At 33.1% G+C, this 9,696-nt stretch overlaps 1 long non-coding RNA gene across 1 annotated transcript; it reads right to left on the bottom strand.

Annotated features, from left to right (window-relative positions):
* Positions 1-3,960: 3,960 nt before the first annotated feature.
* On the bottom strand, positions 3,961-9,476 carry LOC105549244. The gene is made up of 2 exons (XR_001007520.1): positions 9,220-9,476; positions 3,961-4,528 (listed from the first exon to the last, which is right to left on the bottom strand). It is a non-coding gene; the product is annotated as an uncharacterized LOC105549244 (long non-coding RNA).
* Positions 9,477-9,696: the final 220 nt, after the last annotated feature.

Raw genomic sequence — 9,696 nt, 5'->3', positions numbered from 1 at the left:
TCAATCAGTTGTTTCTAGCTAATTCTGGGAAGATGAAGGTTATATGATAATTTAAAATTGTCCCTGATGAGTGCCGCTTTTGCCAGGGCTATAGGCTTGGACAACTGCCAAAAAAGGGGAACATATCTACACGTGTATTTTCAAATATATCCAGAAATGTAATTTTCCGACTATCTTACCTTCTAATTTTGTGCTTTTCCAATCAATGTAATTTCCTCAGGCTGTGTTACAAATCTATTCATTCATTCAGTCATTCATTCATATTTATTCTGACTTGAAGCCCCTTCTTACTTTAGTTCTTTGACTATGACCCATTCCTTATGATCCAGATCAAACATCATCTCTCTCAGAAAATCTTTTTCAAACCTTCATAATAGGTTCTTGCTCTGAGTTCCTAAAGCACCCTGAAGATGCCTTTATCCTGTCATATGAGTGCTACTTGTATACTGTCTTTGTGTATTTAAGAAGTTGTTTTCCCAACAGACACCTCAAGGTTCATTGAGACTGTATTGTTGCATCTTCAGACTCTAATAGACTAAATAAACAGAAGTAATAAAGGCAGTGTTATTTTACATAGGAAATTCAGGGAAGCATCTCTGAGGAGCTGGTAATTGAGAAAACAACATTTTAGGGGATAACCAAGGTGGATATTTGGAGGAAGAGCATTCCACACAAAAGGAAAAGCCAATGCAAAGTTCCCAGGCAATAACAGTTAGGAACCCTGTACGATCAGATTGGGGATGTGCTCTATCTAGAAAAGCCAATTAAGCCCACATTCATCCTTTTACCAACTGCATCACAACTCAAGGGAAGTTCACCCTGTGTTGGAGGTGGATGTGCTCCAGTGCTCATTTAGAAGATGAATTCTTATGGTCCTGTGCTGAGACATTAATAGAGTAGGTTTAGGAAATCCAGTTTAACTCATATTTATTCTGGGCTTCCGAAAAGTTTCTATTTTTCAGTGAATGCCTCATTTGTTATTGGGTGCAATTTTTTTGTTATTGAGTGTGCTAATTGAATGTATAAGATAACTTAATTATTTAAAAGTCTTTGGCTTTTCATTCAAGCCAACTTAAAAGTACAGAACTCCATCTGTATAGTAGAATTATGAAGATTCAGAAAAATCATGGATTTTCTCATTTAATATTGTCATTCTTAAACTAAAATTTTGGTTATTTCTTATTTTGTGCCTTATCTCGTAAACATTTTGAAGAAAAAAATGTGGACATTAGAAAAGGAATAATTTTATAACGATCAACCTACTACCAGTCAATTCTCTCTAGTATTTCTCAAATAACAGTAAACATATCTCTGAGGTTCAAATAATGTGTCTTAGGAGCTATCAATAATCTAAATAAAATTTTATATTTTGGGGGGTTTTAAAATGACAATCGAAAGTGCTTACATTTTTGATCATTTTAATGGCCCCTTCATAATTTGCTAGTGCCATGCAATTTCAGTATCCATATTTTCATTTGTGGTTATGGTCACAAAGAGGAAAATAATACTTTTTCTTTTTTTTTATTATTGTACTTTAAGTTTTAGGATACATGTGCACAATGTGCAGGTTTGTTACATATGTACACATGTGCCATGTTGGTGTGCTGCACCCATTAACTCATCATTTACATTAGGTATGTCTCCTAATGCTATCCCTCCTCACTCCCCCCACCCCACGACAGACCCTGGTGTGTGATGTTCCCCTTCCTGTGTTCAAGTGTTCTCATTGCTCAATTCCCACCTAGGAGTGAGAACATGTGGTGTTTGGTTTTCTGTCCTTGTGATGGTTTGCTGAGAATGACAGTTTCCAGCTTCATCCATGTCCCTACAAAGGACATGAACTCATCCCTTTTTATGGCTGCATAGTATTCCATGGTGTATATGTGCCACATTTTCTTAATCCAGTCTATCACTGATGGGCATTTGGGTTGGTTCCAAGTCTTGCTACTGTGAATAGTGCTGCAATAAACATACGTGTGCATGTGTCTTTATAGCAACATGATTTATAATCCTTTGGGAAAAGAATGCTCTTTCAATGACCTTGGGCTAATGAGAAAAGCATAGGACAGAAAGTATTTAATATGTAAATGACTTGTTACAATGAATGAAAGAGAAATAATGCTAAGACACATGATAAGAACTAGAAGTTTTGGTTGTTATTGTTGCTTTTATGTAAATGGAAAGAAAGTGGTGGGAGAATTGCATTATCACATAGGGTTCAGGACATGATCTTGTGTGATAGCTATGTTACATTCATATTGCTGGCAGCAATTGTTTTGCAGAAAAGTGACTTCTTCAGTCATATAAAATAAATTTTCTTGTTTCTATTTTTTTTTTATTTGTAAATCACTTGCATTTAACATATAAATTTGTTTGGCTGTTAGAATTATATAATAGTATCCATCATAAAGAATTTGTACCAATTTTATGTTTACACATATTTAATTAAAATACAATTACTCATGTTAAAATTGAACATCTTTGAAAATTAGTTATTTTTTAATGGGTAAAAATTTTATTCAAGTTTGATGAATACTGCAATATTGTAACATACTCATGATATAAACAATTAAATGATCTGTGACATTTTAGCCATCATGAACAGAAAGGGGTATCATGAAAATAAGTTCAAGGTCTCTTGTGTTATATATCAAAGAATATGTAACAGTTAATATCACAGGGTCACCTGAAAGTAATTTCAAACAACACCAAAAATGTCAAGTGAATTAATTCTTTTGAAACATCACATATTTTATGGCAATATTCTTTCTTTTAAATTAAAGCATTGCAAAAAATGAATGAAAAATGCCATGCTCCTTTCATAGTTCACACTTTTCATATGAGGTTTATTCAGTTTGTAAAATTAAACATAATTGGCCATTTCATATTGACTGAAAGGTATAAAATTATATTATGCTTCTTAATAATAAAAATGATATTTTCAAAGACTTCTATCAATGTAAATATTTCTTAATTTTCAAGATTTAAATTTGAAAACAGATGGCAATAAAGGAGAGAAAAAAGAAGGGAGATAGAAAAACAAAACAGAAGGGATGAATTTGTAATGCTTGAAGTACTTCATAGCTTCCAATTTCCCTGAAGTTGAAGTGTTTATGTGGTAGTCTAGCTTTCTCTACTATCTCTAGACAGAGAAAAGCAGAAAGACAGACAATGGGCGATGAGCCTAAACCGTAGGTATTTTGCTGTTCTGAATAAAGGTGGTTTAGAAACTCTCCCCTGAAGCACATCAAAGCACAGCATGTTCATGGTGGCTTGAATTTAATCTGCTGTGACCCAGATATCTGGAAGTTAAAAGAAGCTAAAGCAATGTGTGTGAATGTATATATCCAGAAAGAGAATGTCAAGGTATTTTTAAAAATAATTCCCCAAGATGTATCTGAATTTCCATTGTCTGTTATCAGTTCCAGTAATCGCTGATTATAAGTTTCTGAACATTAAGGCCATATGCCAGAGACAGCTGAAATCTCGGTAGTGAACATAACTATCTAGAAACTAGATTGTGAAGAAAAAAGTCAAACTATATGATAAAAATATGGAATAAAAACACTTGGTAGGTAACTTTTTTAAGAAAAAAAAAGGAAGTTCACCAAGATATATAAGTTTATAGGCACAACCTAAGAAAAATAAATAAAATGGTCCATACAGCTAAGACATACATAAATTTAAATCACTGGTCTTTTACATTAGCAGCAACATCTTCAAGAACAAGCCAAAGCAAACACATTTATGACTAATACTTTTTCAAATTAGCTGTAGAATAAATTATTATTAAATAAGGAAACCATGCTTTTAAATATTAAGAAAGTATTCTCAAAATCTTTTAGGTAAATTACATTATTAAAACCCTAATGAGCTCCAAAGTTGTAACCTAAATTCTAGTGTTTACGACTAGAATTTTGGCCCACCATCTATTTTCTTAATAATCACAGAACCATCAACTGTTATTTAGAATTTATTTTTTATTTGTATATAGATTTTTGAGTACAGTACAATTTTCTATAGGATAATTTAATTTATGTATCAAGGTATATTTAGTAGACATTTCCAGCATGTGAGAATTTATATTTCAGCATATCTCAGGAGCCAATTAGATAGAGTATAAATCTCCCAAATCGTTCCCTTTAGTCAAAGCATATTATAATGTCTTTGGAATTTCAAGGACTAGATTCAATACAGCAAGTGATTCAGTAGGTACGTTTTTATTTATTTCTATTATTCTCCTTCTCTTCCTTCTTGGATTATGTTCTCTATATTCCAATTTGAATAATAATCACATTTTAATTTATCTTTCCCTGAACAGCCCGTTTACCCTAACCTCAGTCGTGCTAACTGGCTCTCACCCTGCATTGATTAAGAACTCCCAGAGATAACAGAGTGTGCAGGAGCATGAATAATCTACTTGCTTCTCAAGTCAATTCTTGTGCATCTCCGCAGTCTGGCAATAACACCCACAATTTGAGTAGTGAGGGGCTAGCTGTGAACTCTCAAATAGCATATGTATGACCTTCTGTTGAAAAAATAAAAATGGAAAAAAAGTAATATTAGTATAATGAACTGTTTCCCTAGAAGAAGAAAATACTTAACCATTTTCTACTTCTGCTCCAGTTCTTCACTGGTGACAGAGAACTATGCTTAACAATCAAATCGGGCAGTTACCAGGAGATTTATGGCCTAAATCTAATGAAAGTAAAACTGCTATCAGTGTTAGAAAACTAGAGGAAATTGCAAAGAATTGAGGTGTTTTTGATATGCTACCAAGCGGAGCTGGCCGTAATAAAACCTTCATCTCTATAATTCACTGTCACAGTCTTAGCTCAGTTACTCATCATTCCTGCCACTGAAGCAGTCCCCACACTGGTCTCTCTGTCACCAAACTTTTTACTTTCCATCCCTACTTCATTTTGCTTTTAAAATTATTATTCCATTTCACAAATCTGATCACATCCTAGTGAGACTCGGAGATGAATTCCCATTAGAAGAAAGTGTAAGCTGCTTAGTCTGGTAAGAAAGTGACTCCTTTATTTTGTCCCAGCCTGATTTTCCAGGATTATTTCTCAACGTCGTCATCTCTCCACAAACCTACCTCACAGCATTCACCCTATGCTCTAGATGCTTGTGATAATTTGACACTGTCACTCATATTTCAGGCTCAGGCTGTTCTTCTTACCTTAAGTGTTCTCTTTCCTATCCTAGTCAGTGTTATCACTTAACAAGACTGAGCACAAAGACATTATAATACGTGTATCAAGTATTGTATTAGAATTATTTGTGTTTTTTCTAACAGATTCTGAGATCCAAAAAGGTAAAGACTTTATGATTTTATTCTCTTGTATTTATTCTTCTACCTCCCTAAATTAAATTTATAAACAAGATTAGTGTCCAAGTATTTTTACCTATTTAGCAAGTCAAAACTCTGCAGATGATAATAAAATTTTTGTTTTGTATTGAGAACATGAGAATAACATAATTAAAATAAATAAAGTTGCTACTCATGTACAAAGGTACACAACACTACTAATTTCTTATTCATAAGTTTTTTTCTCCAGAAATGCCTACAATAAAATTGAAACCTATTTTTATGCTAACAATTATGATATTAATTATTTTTTAAGAAAGTCAGGCACAATGAAAAGAGGAGAAATTTGAAAATCAGAAAGATTTTAGTTCAAATTTTATTTTGCCACACACTAGATATTAGACCTAGAGAAAGTCACTTAACTCCTTGGATATCAAATATGCAAAATGAGGATTAAAATGTTTACTTCTCAAGGATGTTTGAATGATCAACTCAATAAAATTGTGTTATATGGTAAGAAACCACCAATATTCTACCATGTTTATCTACAGACACAGGATAGTTTTCCTTATGGGAATCACTATTGCCTTGAAACTAACCAATTAACTAGTTAACAAGTCATAGGTATAAGAACTATTCTGTGTAGTATAGATGCTTAACAATGGTCAGCCTTAGACAGATGATAGCTTACAATGATCGAATGATGTGACGATGACGACTAGAACATGGATTGCTCATCCAGTCTTGAGCATCATTGCTCATCCACTCTTGCAACTAAGGCATGTGCTTCCACTTTGCTCAGCTTGTGCTTGAGAAATACAGCAAAACTCACTGACTCAGTCACAACTTGGGCCCACGGAACTAACTAGTCAATTAGGTTGTTAACCTGCCTCAGGTACAAGAACTAATGGCTGCAAAGCCAGGTGAAAGTCTACATTAAATTAAATCACTTTGAGACTCTACAAGTCTACATTAAATTCAATCACTTTTGAGACTCTACTCTAAGTTGATATTGTTGGTGCAGCAATAAAAAGACAAGTCAACTTCAGCCCCTGCCTTTAAAAAACTTGCAGATAGCGTTACACAAGACAGGCAGCAATGTGCTTAAAATGAAATTTAAGAGTCACTCTCAGAGGGTACGGAGGAAGAGAGAAAGATTTGTTTGACTATTGGGATCAACAGACATTTCCAGTCTTTAGGAAGCTTGTGGTTTCTGTATCTATGCCTTGTTATTGGTTGAATTTCTTACATAATTCAAACCATTCATTTAAATGAAATTCTGCACAATTTATGAACATAGTATAACAAAGAGTTGTTGCTGATTTCTTTTTCTATCAGTATCTCTGTCCCTTGAATACTCTCTGCTCTCTTTTTTTTCTCTCTCTCTCAAAATAACATGTAAATGAACTGCCAGACTTCATTCCAAATCAGCGAAAGTGAGCAGATTTTATGTAATCCCTTGGCTCCTGGAAACTGCTCTATATCCAATAAGTAAAGGAGGCAAATATTTCACCAGTGTGTTATGACTGGTGGTTTGCAGGGTCATTTGGGTGTTTACAAAGTTAGAAAAGTGTATGAGGTGCTAAAGAGCAATTCAACATAAACAACATTATTCCTTAATGACATGAGTTTTAAATGTTCCTTAAACAATATTATTCTTGATGACATGGTTTAACAGATATTAAAAGATGTTTGAGGTCAATTGTTATTTTACTTATGGAAAGTACCTACAAATATTGAATGAATAATTTGACTTTTTTGCAGTATAAAATGCACTGAAGAGAATATTAGCCATTTTCATAATGTGTCTCAAAAATAATTCTGTTTTGAAACTAGGAAAGGAAATCTTTAACCAAATATTCCATTAGAAATATAGATATACTGAAGAAAAACAATTTGTAAGAAACTTGCAAAGTTTATTATGAAAATGATGGTAGCAATAGGCTCCAATGAATTTTACTACATTTTCCAGGCACAACCTGATGAGTTTTGTGGTGAGATGTAGTTTTGTTTTGATGATAACACACTTTGTTTTTTATTTAGAAATATGTTTCTTTAACCTACAGTGATATAGTGATATTTTCAAAATGAGTATTTTCAGAACTCATTTCAATTTAGTAAATATTGCTCTTCAGATCGTCCCTTAAAAAAATTGTCTCTTAATGCATAGTTTGAAACAAAAGAAAATTTGCAGAGAAGTTGGTATTTTAAAGTCTGTATACAATACATAGTTCCTCAAATTTCAATTCTAATTTAAAAAACCCCACAACTTCCCCAAGACCTTGTGAAAATATGATATATTGCCATTGTACAATAAATAAGATAATCCAACAGTGAAATAGATTTCAATACAAAGTATGAGGAGTTGATGAAAGCAGAAGACATGAGGAAATTAAGAAAAAAAAAAAAACCAGCTAGACTCCAAGCATAAATATCCAACCATAGAGGCAAATGTTTCAAAGCTTTTTAACTTTCCTTATTTAAATAATTTCTTTACTGGGGCACTTTATATTCAGCAGTTCTCCCCTTAAAATAAAAAATGAGGAGGGAAGTAAAATATTAAATAATAAAAGTATTTTAATTGTATAAGGGCTTTGGGTATTGAAAAAAACAAATTTCCTTAAAAATTACTTTAAAAATCTTCAGGATGATTTCTATTTCTACTTGTATTATATTATGTCTATGGGAGAAAAATTACTCCTTTGAACTTGTTTAAAGGAGTAATTGTTTAAACTTTTTAAGTAGGTACAGTTAGAACATTTTTTTAGAATTGTTATTAGTATACTGAGTATATCTAATTTCAACAGAGCAAAATGACAAATATTAGTATAGTTTAAAAAGAAAACAAAAAGAAATGGCTATCACTCACGCTTTATGTGTGTTGTGGATTTTGGTATCAGTGTAGTTTGAGTGATACACAAATAACTTTGAAATGTATATCGTTTAGTTTTAAGCAACTAAAAACATTAAGACCCACCATTGGTTTAATGATTATCCTCAGTTTGTAGAAGATTCATTACCCACAGTAAGAAAATACGCTCACGTTTCTGCTTTGGGTTAATATTCCTTACTGGAACTTCAATGTGTAGTGAAACAATTGCCTACCTTTCATATTTCAGGATCAAAATCAAATCTGAGATATCTTTACAATTTGAAAGAAAAATCTCTTATTTCAAACTACAAATGAAGGCATGCCAAACTAATAGCAAATTGTTTGCTTTTAACAACGTGTGTTTGTGTGTGTCTGATATATATATATATGAATATATATGTGGTGATATATATATATATATATATATATATCACACAACACACACACACGGCATGCAGCACACAGGAAATTGGTGAAGCTTCTAAATTGTAAAATATTGTGAAGAGTTGACTCCTATTGGCTAGAAGCTATAGAATATCATGGCCAAACTGGAAGCTTGACACTAACAGTTTATTGTTTTAAAATTTCAAAATTAGCTAAAATAACAGACACACAAGCATATATTATACCCTGAACAGGAATAATAACCAAATATATGTGTGCAAGATCTAAAGATGGAGAGGAAATTTAGGGTCTATGTTTTTATTTGCTTGAAAGCAAACAATGTACAATTCAAAGTTCCAAAGCATATTTGCACAGACATTGTAATTATTAGCTCACTTTATCTCTGCTGGCTCAAAGTAGTTCTCAGCTTTTTAATCACTTCTCTACTGGCACAGCTAATGTGCCTACAAGTTGTCTAGAATTTTAATATTGCTAAATTTAGTGATGCAAGTTGTGATTAAATTGTTGAAACTTGTTTAATGCAAACCCTGATTGAAAAGAATACATGCTTATTTAAGGAAAATGTACAACTTTGCAAAAATTATATAGCGCTATATATAGTCCCACATTTAACAGCTTTACCAACCTGCAAAAAAGTTGGTTCTTGTAGAAAACTGCCAGGCTATGTAGTCTGAAATCTGGAGTCGTAATACCAGAGAGCTGTCAGTCAGCCATCCATCCATCTAATTGGCTTCTTACCATCTTTCCATCATGTTTTTTTTATAACTGGTCGCCTCTGGCTAAAATGCAAATCATGAGGAAGAGCCGTCTAGAAAAAGCTGCTGCTTTCTTAATTATCTGTCAGAATATGGACCAGTGGACCCAGGGCCGCACTGTAGAGTTATGCTAAGCAGCAAGGCATCATGGGAATTGGAGTGACAGCTCATTTTCCTCCTGTGTTTTCTGTGTTCGAATGACAATGCAGAAATATGGGTTTCCCACACTTTCTCTGAACACCTGGGCTATTGCTTAGGGGAGCACAAAGCCAAAACTGTCACATTTCCAGACATGGTCTTATTGCTGTCACTATGACAGGATTGTTGACAAATGCCAGCAGTCATCT

The sequence above is a fragment of the Mandrillus leucophaeus genome, unplaced genomic scaffold (genome assembly GCF_000951045.1).
Source record: "Mandrillus leucophaeus isolate KB7577 unplaced genomic scaffold, Mleu.le_1.0 Scaffold1111, whole genome shotgun sequence".
NCBI lineage: Eukaryota > Metazoa > Chordata > Mammalia > Primates > Cercopithecidae > Mandrillus > Mandrillus leucophaeus.
This window is presented reverse-complemented; position numbering and strand designations above follow the sequence as displayed.